Source organism: Leptodactylus fuscus, chromosome 6 (genome assembly GCF_031893055.1).
Source record: "Leptodactylus fuscus isolate aLepFus1 chromosome 6, aLepFus1.hap2, whole genome shotgun sequence".
NCBI classification, from domain to species: Eukaryota; Metazoa; Chordata; class Amphibia; order Anura; family Leptodactylidae; genus Leptodactylus; species Leptodactylus fuscus.
In genome coordinates this window covers 139082890-139106391 of record NC_134270.1, presented here as the reverse complement: position 1 = coordinate 139106391, position 23502 = coordinate 139082890, and the positions used below count along the sequence as shown (strand labels likewise).

General features: G+C 44.0%; 1 protein-coding gene across 2 annotated transcripts in view; it reads left to right on the top strand.

Moving 5' to 3' along the window:
- Window positions 1–5162: 5162 nt before the first annotated feature.
- Window positions 5163–23502, top strand: part of RHBDF2 (rhomboid 5 homolog 2) — a 49930-nt gene continuing 31590 nt past the window's right edge. The window contains exon 1 of one of the 2 annotated variants that reach the window (XM_075277370.1): window positions 5163–5219. The gene's annotated coding sequence lies outside the window, so the exon portion shown is untranslated. The remainder of the gene's footprint in view (window positions 5220–23502) is intronic. The other variant, XM_075277371.1, reaches the window with a different exon arrangement.

The following is a 23502-nucleotide window of genomic DNA, read 5'->3' as shown; positions in this document are numbered from 1 at the left end:
TCCCCAGCCTATTAGGATCTCCTACTGTTTTGGCAATAAATGGGGCCCTCCTAGTAGCAGCGAGACCCTGGGCTTACACAGGTTACATGTACTTTATGTACTTTATGTTTTATACACTTGTTCTATTACAGCTCACTTCTTCAACACATGGCTCATTCTTGTCAGATGACAGGAGAATTGGCTGAGTTTGCAATCTCGGGGTTGCCAAATATTTTTGCTGACATTTGTTCTCAGAAGTAACAAGCAGAAAACCTGTTCAGTAGATAAAATGTATTAAAAATTAATAACAGTCTTGAAGATTAGCAATTTATCACAATTGGCTCATGACAAGGTCCATAAAACATGTAGACATCTGGAGTATTGCAGCACATTTGCAAATAGCAAAGAGTTTTTAGATATGGTGTGCTGCAGGCTCAGACAGGCCACAGGTGAAACCCCAGGCGGGCCGCTGAGGCCGGCCACCATATCCCCTGCAGGAGCGGCACATGGCACTGTACACTCACTATACTACATATAGATAGGTGGTATAGATTCATCAAGTGACTGGGACTACATTTTAGAAGTTACTTAAAGGGGCTCTATCAGCAAAATTATGTTGATAGAGCCTCACATATACATGAATAGCCTATTCAGGCACCGGTAAAGTTATATTAAACTAACACCCCCCCCCCCCCCCGTTTTAAAATAAAACCATAAAAAAGAATATGTTACACTTACCTATCGCGCACGGTGGGCGGGCATTCGGGGTCCGACGTCATCTTCAGCCACGCCTCCTCTTCCAGCGATGTCCTCTTGTCCCGTCTTCCTCCGGCACTCGCAAACTGCCATTGATAAAAAATGGCGCGGGTGCATGCACAGTAGCAGTAGTAACAGCATGCTACTGCGCATGCACCCGTGCCATTTTTTATCAATGGCAGTTTGCGAGCGCCAAAGGAAGACGGGACAAGAGGACATCGCTGGAAGGGCTGAAGATGACATCGGACCCTGAATGCCCGCCCAGCGTGCACGATAGATAAGAGTAACATATTCCTTTTCGTGGGGCTCTATCAGCATAATTTTGCTGATAGAGCCCCTTTAAAGCATCATGAAGTTGGCGCAGCCCCCCGGGAACGGCTTCCAACAGCCATGGCTTTCCGCTCCGGTTTAGGCCCAAATGAATGTGCCTAGTCGGGAGGGAGGTGTTGTGATGCGGAATCAGCCGCGGAATCCACCTGAAGAAAGGGCAGCACACTGACCGGCTCCCATTGATTTCAATAGGAGGCGGTTTTTTGAGCCAGATTCTGACATGGATACTGTGTCAAAATCTGGCCCCTTCGGCTTCGTGTGAACTAGCCCAAAGAGGCCCACAAGACAATGCCAGATGCTCATCCTCCTGAACACTGGTGGACACTTATTCCCTGTGCTATGGATAGGAGATAGGTGTCCATAACAGCAGAACCCCGTTAACATCCTAGCACCAGTCATTCAGTGACATTACTGCATTGTGCCACTTGGTCTACAGTCTTTATAGGCCAGAAGAAGACTAGAAAGGGGGGCATTTTATAGTGCAGGGGGCACAATGGGGTAATTATTACAGTGATGGTGCACTACTATTATCTATCTGCATTATTATTAGATGGGGGCACTGATATTGTTATGGGGCACTGAGAAGATCATTATTACTATCTAGGGGTACTGTTACTGCATGGGGTACAAAACATTAAACTTTTACTTTCTGATTCACTGACACTGTCTGGGACACAATATAGACACTATTTGGTATATTCTTTTTCTGGGGGGGAGGGGTCATTGTCTGGAGCTATTGCTTTCAGGAGCACTGTATGTGTTGTGTACAAGATATTGTGAGACTGGATATCACTGGTTAAACCGGTGCGCATGAAAACACAAGCAACTGACAGTGCAGGGAGAGGAGAAAGATTGTATTATTTTTCTATCACCATCACTTCAGATAACCCCGGGAGAGGGGTAGACGTAGACAAGAACTTTTATTCATGATATCATAAGCAAACTTGCCTTTTAACCATTATATGTTGAGGACAGCATCTAAGTTGCAGAAAAAAAGTAAAATTAGACATTTTGATTTTTCCCTTGTTAATAAAAAAAAACACACAATTGCTATTACCATATCTGTAACAACCGCTAAAATGAAATTAGTACAAGGCTATGTTAGAGTAGAGTCAGGGGGGTGTTCCTTACCACCCAGCGATGACACTGAGCTATGCGGAAAGCCCTTCTGACAGTGGGAAGAGATTGGTGCCGAAAATAACGGCACTGATATCTCCACCACCAGGGCACATACCGGGAAAGCCAGCAGTGCGCTACATTCAGCACACTGTCAGCCTTCTAGTGGTATATTAAAGCAGACATTCATGAGGACATAATGTAAGATGTATTAGATTGCTAAAATGTACTTAATATTTATGTCAGCCATAATCTCAAAATCTGCAATAAAATAGGAACAATTTCAGGAGGGTTTTTGCAATTTGAATGTGACTGTTAGGCGATTGAAGAAAAATGTATGACACAATTCTATTGCAATCTTTATGATTCACCCCTAGCAAGGAACAAAAGCCTGTGGCACTCACAGTATTAGTGAACAAAACAAAAAATGCAAATAACACTAGGACTTTTGGTTTCATCCTCCGACTAATCATTTCCTATACTGTACACATGCTTGGCTGTTATTTCTTATAAATTACAATGTGCCTCATTTCCTGGCTATGCCCAATAGCATCTTGTAAAGAGATTTGTATATATATATATATATATATATATATATATATATATATATATATATATTTTAAATCTATAGAGAAATAAATAATTCATTTTCATGATGATTCATTTTCATTCCTACATAAGACAAATATATTCACATTGGGATAGTTGCTGAAAAAATAGTGAATATCACTGAAAGGAGCTGCTTAAAGGGATCCTATCATTAAAATCAAATTTTTTGTCCCTAACACATAAGAATAGCCTTAAGAAAGGCTATTCGTCTCCGAACTTTAGATGTCTTCTCCGCGCCGCCGTTCCGTAGAAATCCCGATTTTCGCCGGCATGCAAATGATTCTCTCTCAGCACTGTGGGCGGTCCCCAGTGCTCAAACAGCACTGGAGGCTTCCTCAATTCTGTGAGAGAACTCTCCATCGCTGCCTCCATCTTCTTCAGAAACAGGTCTTCTTCACATTTTCTTCCGGGGGTTGGCTTCAAACTTCTGGGCTTCGGGTAAAGCCGACTGCGTGTGCCCGTCGGCGACAAGAAAATAGCCGCTGACACAGTATTGTAAGCGGCCATTTTCCTGGTGTCACCGTATAATGACGTCTACAACTTTTTTTTACTGTTTTGTTTTCTGAGATATGCCAGGGTTCTTTATTAGTTTTAATTGGTACCAAGTTTTTGTGTTTGCCTTTTTTATCACTTTTTATTGCTATTTTTGGGAGAAGGTGACCACAACACAATCATTTACGCTTTACAGTATAATTGATAGTATCTTTACAGTATAATCTGCTACTGATTTTGGAGTGAAATCTGCCCCCAAATCAGCAGAAAATTCCACTATGTGAATGCGACCTAAGGATACGTTGCTTGACCAAATTCCACTGTAGAATCTGCTGCAAAATTTGCATACTCCGCACTGGCCAGGCAGTATATTTCCTGGCAGTATAAGATCGAGTACGAGACTTTTTTTTTCTGCTAGCAGAAAAAATAAATTATGTACAAATCAGCATCTGCCTCCCACAGAAATGTGTGTGTGTGTGTGTGTGGGGGGGGGGGGGGCAGATTTTAGTAGGAATTTGGAGCTGATTTTGAGGCAGGGAATTCACATGAGCAGATATTTTTCCAGAAGGGTCTTTTACGGCTAGTTCACACGGGCATAGAGGGGGCGGATTATGGCACGTAATCCACGTGATAATCCGCCCCCTCACAATGGTGGTCTAGGGAGACCGCAAGGCTACATGCCGCTCACGGAAAACAGAAGCGAGCTGCCCTTTCTTCAGGTGGCTTCCGCCTCGCGTCAGCGACCTCAGGGGTCGGCCAATTCATTTGAGCCTGCTCCGGAGGGGAAAGCCGCGACAGTCATAGCAGGCGGGTTTTGACCCGAGAGTGACATGGTTCCCCGCGTCACTTTCGATGCCAAAATCCGTGCTTCTGCTCCCCGTGTGAACTTACTCTTACACTTCTTGATGCAAACTGTATGGGAATGAATAACTGGTTTTGCATCGTTTTTTGGCTTGCACAAAATATGGGATTGGCCGACAAACAAGACTTGCTCTTTTGTGGACTGATCACATGGCCTTTAAGGTAGACGTCTTACATGGTGGTCATCGTGAGACAGACTAGTGAATGAGACATGGCCACCGACGACGTCCACAATGCAACCAGCAAGGGCACCCAGCATGAGGAGGACAGCCCCATCATGGGCGCACACCTTCTATTACACATGGGGCAATGATTAGGAATGTGCGGCCGATTCTCTGCTCATACACCACACCCTTTACTTTCCATGAACTAGGGGCCTCATGTATAAGCTAAGGCATCCATGTTTCACATGGCAACCAGAGTTATGCTTTCAACTTCACATGGAAACCAGAGCCTGACTCCTGATTGGCTGTCATCAGTCACATGGACACGTGCCTTTTTCTATCAGACATGAGGGTTTTGCTAACCTGCAACGTGATTTTTGGTTCCTAAGGGCAACAGGTGCACTTATTTTGTCAAATTTGCTAAACTTTATTGATATCAACACACGTATACACTCAGATGAACAGATTTTTATGTGGAGACTTTGGCTATCAGTGACGTAGTGTCTGCCCAGCCATTGACTGATAACACAGAACAGCTGCCCTCAGCATTTCTATCCGTAACAACGAGTCCAGACAAGCCCCGGGAGCTCAGAGCCTCCCCCTCACATTGCACGTCCCATCAAGCACAGACAGGAGAGCCGTGGGCTGGCTGCAGTCTGAGCACCACACACACCAGCCCACAGCTCAACCGTAAGCCGCCTGATCACATGACCGCCCCTCTCCCGGGTCCTGACTCATTTCCCACCCACGTGTCTCCCCGTTAGCTTCCGCATTCTCGGCCAGCCCTCTGTCACGCCCACGGCCTCAAACCACACCCACCCCAGCTGGGTCGCTGCGGCCACGCCCAGAAAGTGTGTTTGTTCTGGAGTGAGAGGACGGGAAGCGCGCAGGGGAGCAGCGGAGTGCGCTCAGGTGAGTGGCCCTGTGGGCTGGGCGTGTCCTGGGCCTGCCCGGGGGCCCCTGTGAGGTGTGGAGGCTGCATGTGCCCAGGGCTGTGGGGGGGCTCACTTTAAGGGAGATTCTATGTTAGTGCTGTTTCCTGGATGTAGTGTATTGTTTCCTGTTATCAGCCAGTACACAGTGAGTGACCCTGCTCTAGAAGCTCCTGGAGCACTTGTATACAGATGTGGGGCTGGGGACAGCAGCTCTTCTCTATGTACCGGCCTCTTATAGGCTCAGGGCTTTCCAGTTTTGATTTCCTTCTGTTTCCCCCATAGAATAAGGAACCAAGTGCCCTGCTATGCACTAGCCCTTACACCCTGGTCCTTCTGGGAGTTGTAGTCTTAAAGCTGCTGCTTTAGGTGCCAGTGCATATACGTGTACTTGGGTCCAAACTACAACTCCCAGCATGTCAGACATTGCAACAGGTTGGGGAACAGTGTGGCAGCATATAAGAAAGTGCTATAGGAAAGTGCACTCTGTCAATATTTGCAATGCAAATTCTCCTTTCCTTCCCCATAGCTCGAGTATTTATGTTGTGGTGTGATGTTTTGCCATCCCTAATGTCATTGTGTCACTTTCATGACCCTAGTGACAATACTACAGTGACGTAATACTGTATGCAGTCATTGCCTATTATAGTCATGTGATGTCACCCTATAACTGATCTGCAGGGATCCATTGAGGTCAGCCACAGGAGATGCAAAGGTGTGAAGTGGCTGCTGTTGTTGGAAAATCCCTTGGTGGTTCATAATATTAGGGAGTAGCCTATCTGTGGCCAGATCATGCTTTATATGGGCAGTATACAGGATAGTATGTAGGGTAGTCTGTATTCTGCTTGTGGGATAACAGGACAGAAACTGAAACCTTTCTTAAAGGGATTCATTCTGAGAATAGTTACAGTAGTAGCCTTAGGCTACAGTGCAGTCCCAAAACTCAAACCAGACCTGATGGATTTCTTGTGTCCATGGCAATGTATGAGGTGCAACAAGGAGACTTTCACCTTCGTTACTTGCGATAAAAGCAGCGAGACACAGTGGTCTTTAGCCATGCCAGGTGTTACCGTGTAGCTCTAACCTCACTGGGGTGTCCGGGCATTTGAAAAAAATTGTCTACTTGAAGGAAATGGGATAAAAAACATTACAAATGCATGTTAAATCTCGCATGACCACTGCTACCAATCACTGGCCTCAATTTTCTTGTGCCATATATGCTTACAGCATGTTATTAGTTGCAATGGTCACCTGTGTGTATGGAGCGTCCTCACTGCAGGGAAGTCTACAGATCACCCTAACGGTGGCCATTAGATTACCTGCTTGCAGCCCAATTTGTAAAAATCCCGGACAACTTCTCAATTGGCACAGTGGCTCAGTGGTTAGTCCTGAGTTTGAATCTGACCGAGGACATCTATAAGGAGTTTGTATGTTCTCCCCGTGTTTCCAGGGCTTTCTTCCAGGTGCTCCGGTTTTCTCCCACATTACAAAGATGTATATTGGACAGGGACTGACACTGTTTGTACAGCGCCGCAGAATATGTCGGTGCTATATAAGCAAGCGGAATTAGTAAATAATACATCCGCCTGTAATAATTTCCCTTGGACCATACTAATGAGCAGTAAGTGTATGACTGGCTCTTTCCATACATCTGCCGCTCCATGCCTGTCTGTCTGCCTTTCACACTCACTGCCTATATAGGCCATGCAGTTTTCAGCGTAATAGTAGCTGTTTCCCTATAGACAGCCATTGTATACTTTGCTGCTGGTTACATTACGCTGTTATCTCAGCTGCATCCTCCTTACCCAGTCCTCCTTCTCTACATCCTGTCACTCGTCCTTTTCGTCTCTTATGCTCTATTTCCTCTTTATGTATCTCTATAGGCACGTATACAGGCTGGCTGGTGAAGGGGTTAAATCAAAGCACAGAGTAAGTTTGTAGGTCATAAAACTGTTCCCGCTATCCCGGGAGTGTGTAATCGTATATGGCAGCAGTGTATCGATTACAGTGTGTTTTGCTAGGATTATGAACTGTGCTGGCGCTGTTACTGTGCATGATCTGTGTAGTAGTACTGTCTCATAGTCTCTACTTGGGGCAGATTGTAGGATATTATGGTCTGTGTAGTAGTACTGTCTCATAGTCTCTACTCGGGGCAGATTGTAGGATATTATGGTCCTTGTAGTAGTACTGTCTCATAGTCTCTACTCGGGGCAGATTGTAGGATATTATGGTCTGTGTAGTAGTACTGTCTCATAGTCTCTACTCGGGGCAGATTGTAGGATATTATGGTCCTTGTAGTAGTACTGTCTCATAGTCTCTACTTGGGGCAGATTGTAGGATATTATGGTCTGTGTCGTAGTACTGTCTCATAGTCTCTACTCAGGGCAGATTGTAGGATATTATGGTCTGTGTAGTAGTACTGTCTCATAGTCTCTACTCGGGGCAGATTGTAGGATATTATGGTCTGTGTAGTAGTACTGTCTCATAGTCTCTACTCGGCAGATTGTAGGATATTATGGTCTGTGTAGTAGTACTGTCTCATAGTCTCTACTCAGGGCAGATTGTAGGATATTATGGTCTGTGTAGTAGTACTGTCTCATAGTCTCTACTCGGGGCAGATTGTAGGATATTATGGTCCTTGTAGTAGTACTGTCTCATAGTCTCTACTCGGGGCAGATTGTAGGATATTATGGTCCTTGTAGTAGTACTGTCTCATAGTCTCTACTCGGGGCAGATTGTAGGATATTATGGTCCTTGTAGTAGTACTGTCTCATAGTCTCTACTTGGGGCAGATTGTAGGATATTATGGTCTGTGTCGTAGTACTGTCTCATAGTCTCTACTCGGCAGATTGTAGGATATTATGGTCTGTGTAGTAGTACTGTCTCATAGTCTCTACTCAGGGCAGATTGTAGGATATTATGGTCTGTGTAGTAGTACTGTCTCATAGTCTCTACTCAGGGCAGATTGTAGGATATTATGGTCTGTGTAGTAGTACTGTCTCATAGTCTCTACTCGGGGCAGATTGTAGGATATTATGGTCTGTGTAGTAGTACTGTCTCATAGTCACTACTCGGGGCAGATTGTGGGATATTATGGTCTGTGTAGTAGTACTGTCTCATAGTCTCTACTCGGGGCAGATTGTAGGATATTATGGTCTGTGTAGTAGTACTGTCTCATAGTCACTACTCGGGGCAGATTGTGGGATATTATGGTCTGTGTAGTAGTACTGTCTCATAGTCTCTACTCGGGGCAGATTGTAGGATATTATGGTCTGTGTAGTAGTACTGTCTCATAGTCACTACTCGGGGCAGGATATTATCACAGCACTGAAGAATATGTCTCGCTAAAATACAGATTCCTCATCTAATGCACTTAAAGGGTTTTTCCTATTAATAATTCTAAGGCTGAGTGTTTAATGGGATGCCCAAGTCAAAAGAACAAGGGTCCTCAAGTAACCCATATACGTGGAACAGAGGTGTGCATGTGTGACTACCACTCTGTTCACATTTATGGGACTGATGGAGATAGCTGAGTACATCAGTCCCTTAGACGTGAATAGGACGGTAATCACACATGTGAACCACTGCTCTGTTTACATAGGGCACTCGGCGATCATATACTTATGTGTGTTAGTAGGAAAACCCTTTAAAGGGATTGTCTGGCCTCAAATTAAACTTTCATACTGATGAATTATCTTTTGGATAGTATTCTCTATGTGTCATCAGTATGTGATTTATTGGGGTCTGACGCTTGGACCCCAACAGATCTTCTGTTCTAGTAGCCCCCAGGTCCTGGAAGCTGGTAGTGTATGGGCAGCACATGAAGGCTGCCTCCTCCTCTTCTTGATGTCTATTGCGCAGGCATGGAAGGCTGGCAGACGTCAAATGGAGGAACCGGCACCCTCAGAAGGAATTGATGTTCCGTGCCCAAAAGTTCTGGACAGGAAGACGGGTAAGTATGAAAGATGATGGAGGGGGTAGGATTAGTATTGGCAACGTTCTGAAAAAATACTTGGGGCGGCCACCTGACTTGGTAAATATACATTATTATTTTTATTTATTTTTTTTGTAAAGTAAGTAAAACTGGGTTCACACTAGCGTCGGTGTCCAATGCCAATGTCCACGCAAGATTTTAGCATCGGACACTAGCTGCATCTGTTACAATTTTCATTACTTTAAATGGGACATCATGTAGTGTCCTTAAGTGTCCGTTTACAAAGATGTCCGATTTTTCAAGCGGACAGCTAAATCCTACATGCTAGTTTCCGATGCTAAAATCTTGCGCGGACACTGACTGTCAGACACTGATGCTAGTGTAAACCCAGCCTTAGAAGTTAGGTGGGGGGATGGTGTTTAGCTTGGTGTAGAAGTAACATTTTATCAGACACCCCGTTTAAAAGGGATCCTATCATTCAGACGACATTTTTCTAAGTACCACGTCGGAATAGCCTTAAGAAAGGTTATTCTTCTTCTTCCTTTCGTTGTCTTCGTGCCACAGTTCTCCTGCAATCCCGGTTCTTGTTGACATGTAAATTAGCTCTTTCGCAGCACTGCGGGCGTCCTCAATGCTACGAGAGAACGCTCTCCAGCGCTGCCTCCTCTTCTTCAGCAGCGTCCTCTTCAGCCTCTTCTTCCGGCGGTGGCTTGTAACTTATAAGACCTTCGGCCTTGGGCAGAGCAGACTGTCATGCCCATAGGCCATGAGAAAATGGCCGCTTGCATAGTATTGTAAGCGGCCATTTTCTTGGGGCCTGTGGGCATGCGCAGTCTGCTAGGCCTGAGGCCTAGAAGTAAGAAGACACCGCTGGAAGAAGAGAATGAAGAGGCCTTCCTGATGAAGATGGAGGCGGCGCTGGAGAGAGTTCTCTTGCAGCATTGGGGCGCCCCCAGTGCTGCGACAGAGCTAATTTACATTCAGACAAGCACTGGGATTGTAGACGAACGGTGGCATGGAGAAGACGATGAAAGGTAGGAGAATAGGCTTTCCTAAGGCTATTCAGACGTGGTACTTAGAAAAAATGTTGTCTGAATGATAGGATCCCTTTAAGTAACTTATTTCCCATAGCCAGAAGCTGTCTAGGATTTTCATGATCTGTTGGTGTGAGCAGCATATGGCTTTGGCTTTTCAGCTGTGATACAGTAATTCACCACTTATGACTTACAGTATGTCGGGTATATACCAGAAGATACTGGAGTATTTTTGTTGGGTTGTGTAATATCACATTTCTTGCATCCTAAAGGCAAAACATTCTTGTTGCACACGGCGCCCCCATACTAAGGTGCTGAAACGACTTGTGTCTATGTGTTAGTTTCAGTATCGGTATACCGGTATTAGATACTTTGTACTACAATGAGTCAGCGACTCTTTGAAGAGGGTAAAGTGGCCACAGTTCAGACAAATGGCTCACAGGGTGCCCCTGTATATGGCCCCTCTGAACCTCAGTTCAGGTTTGACAAATGCAATAAACACAATGGTCGCTGGATTACAAAGGTTGGACGTTCAGCACTTTTTCATCTGGTGATTTATGGTGGTCACTGTGACGGAGTCTCTAAACAGATTCCAATGCAGATGTGAACCCAGACTTAGAATATGTTCACATAGGCTTTTTTTTTTATTTTATACTACATCCAGTTTATGGAATAGGAACGTTTACAGTGTATATACTGAACCTATCCATTGGGCCCCAATAATCCCAAGAATGATAACGTTGTCCTTAAACTCTTTGGGGGTAACAATACCTCCAACATAAGCAAAGGCCTCTCCCCAGCCATTCAAAACCGGACACACATGTGGGCTTGGGTCTGGCAGCAGTATATTGAGGTAATTCTAAAGTTTCCAAATATGGCTCTCTTTCAGCCTTGGAGCCCCATTTTTATGTAAATCATTGTTGTATCGATATGCAACTGAGGGGAAATGTTCTATGTCTGGGAAGCGAGATGTGAGACCGAGGCCCAGCAAGCTAAGGGCTAGTTCACACATGTTGGGGTGGTTGAGGAATATGGTCAGGAAAAAATCTATTTCAGGAATTAAGCATTTTTATGGAGCGTTTTTTTTACATGAGGCGGTTTTTGGAACGTTTTTTGAGGCATTTTTTTGTTTCAGGTTTTTTTTCCTCCAGCACAGTAATTGGACCTTGAAAAAAACGCCTGGCGTTTTTTGAAGTGGTTTTTCCGCCTCCTTGACTTGTATTGATTTCCTGAGGAAGAATCCACCAGAAGAAAGGTCATGTCGCTTCTTGTTTCTGCTAGCGGTCTATATAGACCTCTATTGTGAAGGGCAGATTTGGAGGCAGATTCTGCATCAAAATCCACCCCTTTTTGCCCCATGTAAACGAGCCCTTAGACACACATGAAAACCCCCCCCCGAAATTTACATGAAAATGGATCTCCAAAGCTGAATAACAGACACATTTTGAAACAGTAGAATCTCTTCTACAAGGTACTGGGATTAGGTTTATAACCAATTTATTAATGCCAGACTCCCTTTAAAATAGGACCCATCTCGACCTCTTTGCATCCTTGCTCTCTGCTGTCCACTTATTGGACCGTGTCAGGGATTTCGGAATCCTGTGCCATCCAATTGGCAATAGAGAGCATGATTCACATATCAGGCATCGACACTAATTACACCGATTGCTCAGGGATGGTGTGGGACTATGGACAAAAATGCTAAGTGTGCCAGAATCAGTGGAATGGTGGCTCTATTAGCCTCTTCCTGACATACGGCAGATACGGGTCTTTAAAGATGGCTGCTCCAGAGCGGCCGCCATAGCTTCTGGGTCTCCACTGCATTGTCTATGACCAGCCTCAGTAGCTATGTAGTGTAAGTTTAATAGACTGCAGTACATAAAAGTTAGAGTAAAAAGAGATCAAAACATTAGACATTCCCCAAAATGGTATTACTAAAAAGTACATCTGACCCTGCAAAAAAGACGCCTTATCCATCCCTGTACAGGGAAATATTAGAAAGTTACGTGTGTCAGAATATAGTGACTCCAAGAGAAATATTTTTTTTTTTTTAATTTTGATTTTTTTTTTTTAAGGGTTTTTTTTACAATTTATTTTTATTTTTTTTTAAAATGTACGGTATATTGTGAGCCCCATATAGGGATCACAATGTATTTTTTTCCATTTAAGTATGTCTTTGTAGAATGGGAAGAAATCCACGCAAACGCAAGGAGAACATACAAACTCCTTGCAGATGTTGTCTCTGGAAGGTTCGAACCCAGGACTCCAGCGCTGCAAGCCTGCAGTGCTAACCACTGAGCCACCGTGTGGCCCTCGGGTTTTTTACAATTTGTCCCGCAAACATTAAGGTCTTGTATGATTCTCTGAACGGAAATTTGAGAAAGCTTTCTTACGTTTCAAAGGCCCACGCCTTTGAAAATACAAAAATCGCTAAATACCTGCGACAGGAAGAGGTTAACAGATGCGAAGAACTCTGGCGACGAAAGGTCCTCTTTAAGGTCCTGTTTACCGCTGTGCTCATCATTTCCATTGTTCTTATGTTATAGAATCAGAACAATGAACATGAGGGCACTGCCGGGTTCCTGATTCATCACATGATGGACACCAGTCACACCCGGACTATAATGGGTTCCATTGATGATTTTTTTTTTTTGTTTCTGTCATGGTCTCTCATTTGACTATACAAATTGACATTTTTTTGACCCCTGCTTCTCTGCTCCAAACAAACCCTGTGTACTTGTCCTGAATTCTCTCTCGCTTTTTACCCTTGTTTTTCTTGCTGACCTATGATGTTAGCCGATAGTAAGAGGGGAGTGTGTGCAGGAGCAGACTACATGGGGATTGTTTGCAGTCTGTTATCATGGAGACACATAACCGCTGTATACACACAACAGTACAGCTTTAGTGCAGCGACTACGTTTTTCCTTTAGGATGCTTTGAGACGACGAAAACACATCTTGTGAAGGTGTAGAAGGCGTTTTAACGTGTCTGTACACATTAGTGTTGTCATTGGCATCTTCCTGTCAACACCAGCAATGTCTTTGCCGACTGGCAGACATCATTGGGCGCTCATTTGAGAGGCTAAAGAGGATTAGCTGTACTCATGTCATTACCGCCTAGCCATTGTGGAGTGTCAGTAGAAGTATTACACAGTTTTTGAGAGAAAAGTTGTCTGAACGTGTTTTTTCCAGCTGTTATAACCAGGACGGTGGAGTCGGAGTCAGAACAAAGTTCCAGCTTTTTGGCTTCAAAATAAAATGATCAATTTTTAATTATATTATACAATTTTAATATTGTATAATTAATTAGATGCATAATTTGTTACATATTTAATTTCATTGGAAGTCGATCGCTGGCTTTTTAATTATTTAGAGGATCTTTACTGCTTCTGACTGACCACAGCTGTCGGCCATTTATGAACCAGTCACAGTCAGGCTGTGGAAAACAGAGTTGGAGTCGGGGGTCTAGCCTACCAACTTCACAGTCCTTGTTGTAAAATGTGGTCTCTGCTGTAGAGCCTAGAGTGTTTAGAAACGTCTAGACCATCCCAACTTAAAGGGATTCTACCATTAAAAACTTTTATTTTCTCGTTGACACGACGTAATAGCCTTAAGAAAGGCTATTCTTCTCCTACCTTTAGATGTCTTCTCCGCCCCCGCCATTCAGTTAAAATCCCGTTTTTTGCCGGTATGCAAAGAGTTCTCTCGAAGCGTTGGGGGCTGTCCCCAGCGGTCAAACAGCATTGGGGGCATCCCCAATGTTGTGAGAGAACTCTCCAGCGCCGCCTCCATCTCCTTCAGGACCGGGGTCTTCACGCGTCTGCTTCCGGGGGTTGGCTTCAAACTTCTAGGCCTCAGGCCTAGAGCAAAGCCGACTGCGCATGTCCACCGGCCACAAGAAAATGGCCGCTTACGATACTGTACAGAAGTTTGAAGCCAACCCCCGGAAGAAGACGTGTGAAGACCCCATTCCTGAAGAAGATGAAGGTGGCGCTGGAGAGTTCTCTCGCAGCATTGAGGACACCCCCAGTGCTGTTTGAGCTCTGGGGACCACACCCAGTGCTGCGATAGAACTCGGTTGCATACCGGCGAAAAACGGGATTTTAACCGAATGGCGGGGCGGAGAAGACATCTAATGGTAGGAGAAAAATAGTCTTTCTTAATGCTATTCCGTCATGTCAACGAGAAAAAAAAGTTTTTTAATGGTAGAATCCCTTTAAAAGGTTGTCATATGTTGGTATCCACTGCTCGTGAAATCTACTGTGACATTCAACTGGACTGGGGGCCAATTTCACAGGATGAAAGCCAATATACCATATTTTCTAATCCTACACAACCCCTTTAAGCGCTGAATTTGGGCTGGTTGAGGGTGCAGTTGGCATCAGGGGAAAAAAGTTACTGCCTCTGGCTTCAAAATAAAATGATTGTTTATATTAGTTTCATAGCTTGCTGGACATTTATTTTCATACTTTGTCATTGACTTTTTCCTAAATTTAGAGGAGCTTTGCGGTTTCTGGCGGACCATGGCTGTCAGCCATTTATGAAGGTGTTAGTGTTGGGCTGTATAAAAATCGGAGTCTCTGGTTTCACGTACCAACTGCACCGCCCTGCCTTTAAGTGTCCTTCCTTGAGACCTCCAGTGATCAACTGGAACCTAACTCTAAGTGTTCTGGTTCCCTACAGCGCCACCACAGGGAAAATGAGGCATTACATAGCGCCCGATCCATCAATAGATTGTCTGTGTATTGTAGCTACAGGTCCTAGACAGCACAAGACTCTTTATTCTGGCCAAGAAGTGAAGATCCTCAGTAGCGGACCTCCCTATTTTAACTCCAGAAATAACCCAATAGGACAGATGAGTCTTCAAAAGTGGACACCCCCTTTAAAAAATAAAGGGGTCATCTAATTTCTAATATTGATGGCTTATCTTAGGTGAGCTGTTCGGGGACAGCACAGCTCCCTGTAATTTTTACTGTGCTGTTCACTCGCCATACAAACTGTATGAGACTTAGTGTTAGAGACTGGGCCCACCGGAGGATGGTGGGCCAGTCTAAGACAATAATAGACCATCAGGAACCATCCAAATTTGGAGGGAGCAGCAGCTTTAGCCATCTTTATCTTTGTAGTCTATGTAAAGATTACCATCTTGTCCCAGAACAGCTGTGGTGGTCCCGACTGTCAGGCACACACATCTAATGAGGGTAGGCCATAAATATTAGAAAATGGATAATCCCTTTAAAGAGATGAGCCTTTTATGGTCGGGGCATGCATGGTCTGCTATGTTGACTGTCTATAGGTACTCAGCATATTTTTTTCGGGAACAGTGTGTTCATCTTGTGAATGATCAACACTACTTCTTTTTTTTTATTATTATTATTTTTTTATTGCCGCATGTTCTTTCCTGAGTTTGGGGGTTATCTTGGAATCCAAATGTCCTGTTCCTCCCCGTTTCCACGGTGACCCATCTGTTTATTTGCTGAAAATCTGTCACCTAGTATTCTGCTGACTTAACTCCTATGCAGCTTGTGGTGCACAATCGTATAAGCCTACAATGAATCTTTTCGTTGTGCCTTTATTGATGGAGGACCAGGAAGCGTTCTACCTCACAAATATTTTGGAATCACAAGCGTTAACACAGATAGTCTTCATCGGCAGGAAGTGTTCTTGAGGATTGGGAAGACTTTGGTTGAAGGGTCCCCGGTCTTCTCCGTACAGGTCAGTCTGAGGAGTCTTGCTGGATAACTCTGAGGTTTATATGGCGTACCACTTCTTTGGCTCTTCGGTTTAGGTCATGTGGACATGAGGATCATCTTGGAGACATTGGCCTGCAGTGGTCATATGGCTGCCCAGTAGATCCGTGCATTGCTCCATACACCTAAGGCTTATTAGTTATATACATGGGATTATAATTCAATTTATTTTTTTACATGTCTAGATTTTCTCGCTATATTAGCCCTCTGATAAACCCCTTCTACAGTTTATAGATTGAAATATCTCTTCCGCCTCATCGGCTCTTGTGCCCCATGACGTGTCGTGTATTACTCACGCATTGTATATTTACTGTATTAGCTCTTATCGAACCTTAACTGTGTACTCTGTTTAAGTAAGGGATTGTATCTAGAATCATTGTTGTGAATGACTCTATACTACATCTGTAGTGATCAAGTGAAGGGTCCTGTCCCTACAAGTCTTGTGGTTTTAGCGTAGTAGTTAATGGTGTGTATTATTACTAGTACAATATGCAGTAGTTTATGTACTTTCTATGTTGGTCAGCCTGGCATCATGTGCTATAAGATCTGATGATGAACCCCTCATGATGATGTTCTCTTATATGCAGAAGCTTGGCACTTCTAAGGTTTGATCAGTTCAGGGTCAAAAGTTTCTTTAAGGTGGCTTTGGCCTTCTTTAGTATTGCTATACCATATGTATCGGAACGGTTGTCTGGTAGGAACAATTTCTGCTCATTTTGGTTGCCCCTCAGTCAAGCTGAATAGTTCCATTTCTATTTTCTGGAGAAACATGAAGCCTTCTAGGGGTACCCAATATAAATTAGGCCTTATTCACAAAAATGGCTCATTGATTTCAGTGAGTCTATTCACATGACTTTTTTTGGACTGCCAAAAAATAGGACTTGTCCTATTTTTGCCCATTTTCACCAATCCCTTAATATACTAATGACTATGGTGGGTATGTTAGAATGGACGACCCACCAAAGCAAAACTGCCATGAAAAAAATGGGCCTTTTGTCCATTTTTCACAATTTGTTTTCGTGTAAATAAAGGCCAAGTGTTTATTGGTTTTAGTGGACACCTAGGACCCTCCAGAGCTAGACTTGTTGTAACTAATGGGCCGCCCTATACCCCATAAATGAAAAGTCTTCCTGACCTTCTGATTTTTGGAAAGACGGAATAAGTGTCTTATATGTCTTGGGGATAATTGGGCATGCTTTTGTGTTCAGGTGGGATATACTAACGCTAAGGAGGGATTTGTCACTACCAGAGACCTCTCCCTGATCTCATATCTTGTAGATGTTCAGCTGAAACAAACATCCACATGTATTGGGTCTTCAGAAAGCGAGCATGTCCTACTAACCGGTACTGTGCCCCCTTAAGAGAGCATGTCCTACTAGAATCCAGGCTTGTCTAGACCAGCATTCCTAGGCCGAGAATCACTTACCCAACTTACATAAACTTCTTCCCATAGTTATACACTCTGCCATGTATTAAAAGCACATTGACATGGCTTATGCCCCCTGGGGTACACCTAGAACGAAATCAGGGCCTGAATTCTAGAACATAGCTTCTCCTCTTTTAACAGGAGTTTAGTTTTTACAATTGTAAAGTTTTTATTCCATTATATTCTTGTAACTAGAGCAAATGTAAGTGGCTTTCTGATAATCGGATACCGAGAAATCCCCCTAGAATCCGAAATGCACTCCCTTGCTGCTTTTGTTAATATTATTTCTAGGAAGAACAAATTGTTTGTTCACACTTCTTGGGATCTCCTGCTGTGAAGCTTTTAGATGTCTTAAAAATCCAATATAATCTATTCTGTTCTCCGGTTCACAGAACAAGTGATTTTCTATTAAAGGTGTCATCAAGCTGGAAGAAAATTGAGGGGGGTTACCAAAAAAAAATAAATAAAGGGACCAAAATGTATTCTCGCCAGTCTCCAGACACTCCAGCCCCAATACTGCCGGGGTGGTCACTGGTCTCTACTTCCTGGTCTGCTCTTGAGATACAGGAAGTTCCAGTACATTCCCATTTAGCCAATTGGATTCAGCAATGGCCTGACTCACGCATTTCCTGTGTATGGACATGGGACCAGGAGACTAGTGGGGACTCGGGGCATATAGGGATCAGTATTGTTACTTTAATTTTATTAACCCACTTTGTGTTTGCCGCCATTTTTTTCCTACTAGGAAACGCGTTGGGGTTTATATAACAGGAATAAAAATAAGTTGGGAATTAAAAATGTTCATACATATTAAAGGGATTAATTGATGACCTGTCCTTATGATAGGTCATCAATTGAAATTTGGCAGGGGTCCAACACCAGGATGTAGATTTTTCCTACTCCCCATTGAGAGGAAGGAACCGCTGTGGTCTGAGCTATGTGAGGTTCACAGACATGGACATATCACTGACGGGAAGTCCTTGCACTGAGCGTTAAGCAGACCTTCTACACATTGAGGAGTTGTTGTCTGTCTGTAGTGGGTGATGCCATGTGGCTCTTTGTCTTTCCAGGATTCGGGCAGTGCCAGGGACACTGGCTCCTTTCTGCCTTCCCCCGCTCCATCTGCGCCCCCTCCTCATCACTCACTTGAGGGTGTGAATAAGAGACCATTGTAAGGGAGGGGGTTCTGACTTGGAAGGATTCCCCAGTATGTGCTCTATAACAGTCTGCTTTATGTGAGTCCCAGCTGGAACAGGAGGCATTGGCCTCTGAATGGAGATGTTGAGACAGCAAGAGCACGACCCATTTTTTCCAGACAGACTGACTTGTGTATCGTTCATGTTGGTTGGAGATAGTTCAGCACGTTGCATGCGCTTATTTTGTCTGTGGTCTTTGTTGTGTGTTTTATTTTTTATGTATTTTTTTCTTCGTGTGACCGTGTCCTAGTTTTCTCTATCACCCTTTAGACATCAATATTCTGCGATCAAGTTCATCATAAACAGGATAGTTTATCGGGTCTAGGACACAGGAATAGTAGAAAGAGAATGTCTCTTCCGAAAAGGATGTGTTGTATCAAGCGAGATTTTCTCACACAAGTTCTAGAAGATTTTTTTTTTTAATTCTCGGTCACTCTCTATATTGAAAAATAATCCTGAAATTTTACCATTTTTCTCTGGCTACTCATAATAGGTTATTAATTCCTGTTCTGTAAAGATCACTTTCTGCAGTCATCTCAGGCAGGATAACAATGGAAGTTAATGCCTATATTGAGATAACCCACTCAAAATAGGCGGGATTACAATTCACCACCTCCTCAGTCCTGCAGAATGACTTATTCACTGGTCACAGAGCATGTCCACAACAATCTCTCATAGAAGTCCAGTCCATGTGGGTGTTGTAAACTATATGGCTGAATATTGCTGTTTATGAATCTTCAATAGGGTTTGGATCACATCGAGGACAACTAGCCTAACATTAGTTTCTACCCTTCATGCCCTGTCTTAAATTCTTTTTTGGGACCTAACCTAATACTCAACGAAATATTTTATCTATTACTCAGTGTCTAAGCGTCATTCATGCTGGGAAAACCCTATATTTGTAATGTCCCATGAGCCATATCCCTTTTCTCGCCCTCTTTTTCCACTACTATAGTCTGCAGGGGGGAAATATTCCAGTACAGCCAGGCTTGGTGATCAGAATAGGATTCACACTGGGCAGGTCCAGTCATTGAAACTCTCAGTATCTGGCCATAGTTGAGAACATGAACATTCAGTCGCCCTCATGTATCAGACACATCATTATGGAGCTGTACACTGGCACCTATGGAAATCTAAGGAGAGCTAGTGCAGGACTGTACATGTTGAAATTGAACATGCCCGATCTGTCCCTCTACGTAATTTGGAGAGAGTACAGTAGATATGTTTAGAGGACTTTCCTCTTATGTGTATGGGCACCTTTACTGGATCAGGGCACCTCAGGTCTGGCCTGTGTCCCAACAATAAGATCTGATGGGAAATACCCATTGGATCGGAGTCTACATCACTTTGACAGATCTCTTTTGTCTCTGGGCAGCTTAGACATACAACATTGCTTATCATATAGGAGATGACTGGACGGCATTGTGGCTTTCTGAAAACTTGGCTGACATTCTGTACCGTAGAGGATTTAATTATCATGTATTTGCCCATCTTGTGAATTGCTGCTCTGTCTTGGTGAGGACATGGTCACCATGCCTGGTACGCTCTAGAGAGCCAGAGATAAAAGCTGTTTTCATGTAGTCTAACTATAGGGTAAAAAGAAGAACCCGCTGCGATGCAGAGCTCTGAGGACCGACTCTTGCTCCACAGCCATGGTTGTGAAATAATCCTGCTTGTCATCACATGATGGGGTTGTGTCATAGGTCTTTCTCTGGATGTCACGTCTCCCATTGTATTACACGTGCAAGATTTCTCTCTCATAGCAAGTTATAGAGACTAGGGAAAATCTTAATACACGGCTTGTTTTCCGGAGCTAATAGTCTTTATAGTCAAGGTAATAAGATGGATGTTTCCATCAAATTGAGGTCTGGTACACTGGTTTCTAAGCAATTGTTAATGGTTTTTGGGTGTGCAGCAGAGTGGATGCTGATGGGTAATATGTCAGCTTTGATAACCGATTGTCCTCCAACTCTCTAAGGGTCCATTCTCACTGAGTTTTTTTGGCGCAGATTTTGAAAAAAAGCCTCCAATGGGTTCCTTTTTCCGCTACTGGATTCAGTGTCAAAAAACTCTGTGTGAATGGACCCTAAGACCTCGTTCACACAGGGAGCGGATTGGCGGATTTTGGTCCCGAGGGTGACGCGGGAAGCCGCATCATAATAGGGCTAAAATGTGCCTGCCACAACTGTCATGGCTTCCCCCTCTGGAGCAGGCTCAAATGAATGGACCTAGACCAGAGGGTGCTGCCGCTAGGCGGACGCCGGGGCTGAATTAGCCTCAAGGAGTCTGCCTCAAGGAAGGGCAGCTCGTTCCTTTTTTTCCGTGAGCGGCAACATGCCGCTCACGGAAAAAAGTAGCCTGGCAGTATACATAGACCTCCATTGTGTGGGGGGCGGATTATGTCATGGATTCAGTGCCAAAATCTGCCCCCTCTTGCCCTGTGTGAACAGGGCCTAAAGTTTTCAGGCTTTACTTTTCTGGTGGATGGGGAAACTTGAAGTTTCTAGTGGTTAGGACGTGTGGCTAGGTATTCCTGTCTTGCCATATTAATCCGTTTGATAAAAATCCTGGTATGCAAATGAGTTCTCTTTCAGCACTGGGGGCGTCCCCAATGCTGCAAGAGAAATCTCCAGTGCCGCCTCCATCTTCAGGAACGGCCTCTCTGCACGTCTTCTTCCGGAGCTGGGTTCAGACTTCTAGGCCTCGGGCAGAGAGTCTGCCTCCTGCTCGATCTTGCTTGCCATGGGTTCTGCTGCTGATTCTGCTCCAGAACCCACGGTGTGAATCACTCACTTCATTAGGCCCGTTTCTCTGAGCCTAATCTGTGGCAGGAACGGAGGAGGAATTTTAGTCCGGCTCAAATTCTCTTGCATTTTGACAGTGTGAACATACCCTTCCCCTGTGTAAGGTGCCTGTGCTATAGGTTAGAGGAGGGATGGGTACAACTGTCTAATGGACTCATGTCTATGAGCAGAATTCATTGTGTAGTGTAAATTATCAGAAATCCTTCTGTGAATACAGAAACGCCTCCTCGATTCCTATGGAATTTCTAACAGATGGCCAGCAAAGCTAAGGTTTGCGTACATTAGTCCTTCCATCTGCTGAACCAACTGCTAGGCATGCCGGGAACTGTAGTAATATCCTTAGAATCAGACAAGGAGTAGACAAGCGACACTTAGATATGTCTAGGGTCAGAGAGGAGGAATACTAAAGGTCATGAAAGAAATATACACAATGCAAAATGGCGGCAGTCAGCAGGCTGAATTTTTCACATTCCGTAAGACAGAATGCAAAGAAAATTCACTTATTAGGATGTAGGATACTTGAGTTCTGGAAGGAAATAACCCTTCACCAAGAACATCCTTTAAGTAATCTATAAATGAATGATGGAAGGAAAATGGAGCCTTGTGTTTCTTTTAGTGTTCAGCTGTAAAAGTGAATGGGTATGGGGGTGTCCTGAAAGAAGGATTGAGCTGTTGGATTTCAGCGTGTCGATCCTTTTATTCTAAGAGTATTCAAGCTGCTGGCCAATGTGTCTGACTATGTTCTTCATGGGAAGAGAGGAATAAGAGAGTCACACTCGGTAGAGTTGAATGTGTCTGTATTTAGGGATCGGGACTGTCCGCGTAGTGACCTCTATCTGTATTGTGTGGCATGTTTTTAGTCTTTCTTGGGCCTCATAACAGATAGAATAGAAGGGGTCTCACCATAGCAAGTCCGTGGATGAGGGTATCTATTTTAATTTATATGGATAGAAGGGAAGCACAGCTGGGCCCATATTATAGGAAGGGGACATGTATAGGGTCTCTACCACTCGCCTTTACTGCCAAGGCTGCTTCCTCCGATTTGAGCTGCCCAATGTTGTCTAGTGTCAAGTGTGGGTTCCTTGATGAACGCTTGTCGATCCTATCCAGCCAACTATAGCTGGGCAGGTAGCCATGCATGCTGATGGCTTTCTTTTATTGAAGTCCTAAGTTGCTGACCCTCTGGCTCCATCACTCCCATAGATGTGCTTCACCAGCTTCAGGATTTAGACCAAGATGTATCACATGTGCATCAGGGGCTCACTAAAAATGGTGGTTTAATGGGGCAACATGGTGGCTCAGTGATTGGCACTGCAGCCTTCCAGCACTGGAGTCCTGGGTTCGAATCCTGCCAGGAACAACATCTGCAAGGAGTTTGTATGTTCTCTCCGTGTTTTCATGGATTTCCTCCCATTCTACAAAGACATACTGATAGGAAAAAAAAATGTACATTGTGATCCCTATATGGGGCTCACAATCTACATAATAAAAAATGGTGGTTTATTCCAACAATAAAGGGATTACTCGGATGCCTTTGTTGAATAATGCCTCATCCTGAATAATGGTCCCAAAGAAACCAATCCCTCTGACCTGACATATGTAGGTTACATGGATAACGCCATTCATTTGAATGTGGACTGTGTAATTCTTTATTACCCCTGTAATAATATTACCCCTGTAATCACAGGGGTAATAAAGAATTACACAGTCCACATTCAAATGAATGGCGCTACAAGAGAATTAAATACTTACCAGAGGTTCAGAAGGAATCTTTCATCATGTTTGGCCTCTAAATTGCCAAAAAGTTGACTCTGTAATGTCAGCTAAGACCTATTGTACATATTGAAATTTTTTGTGTTTTGTTTTTATCATACAAGCGATCTTCTCCAGCATGGACTGCTTTTTGCATGGCGTGCCAAGTATTGACTGGCTACTATACCAGTTCTCCCCTGATACCATTGTTGAGGACTGTACTGTATCTGTAGTTCCGGCTGCGTTCAGCGTTGCGTCTCCTCTGTACTGTTCCTCTATCTGGGGAGGGGAAGCCCTGGTATTCCATGTATGTATGATGTCGTCACCCCCCCCTCCGACCTTCCATTAAACCACAGTGTCCTACTCCC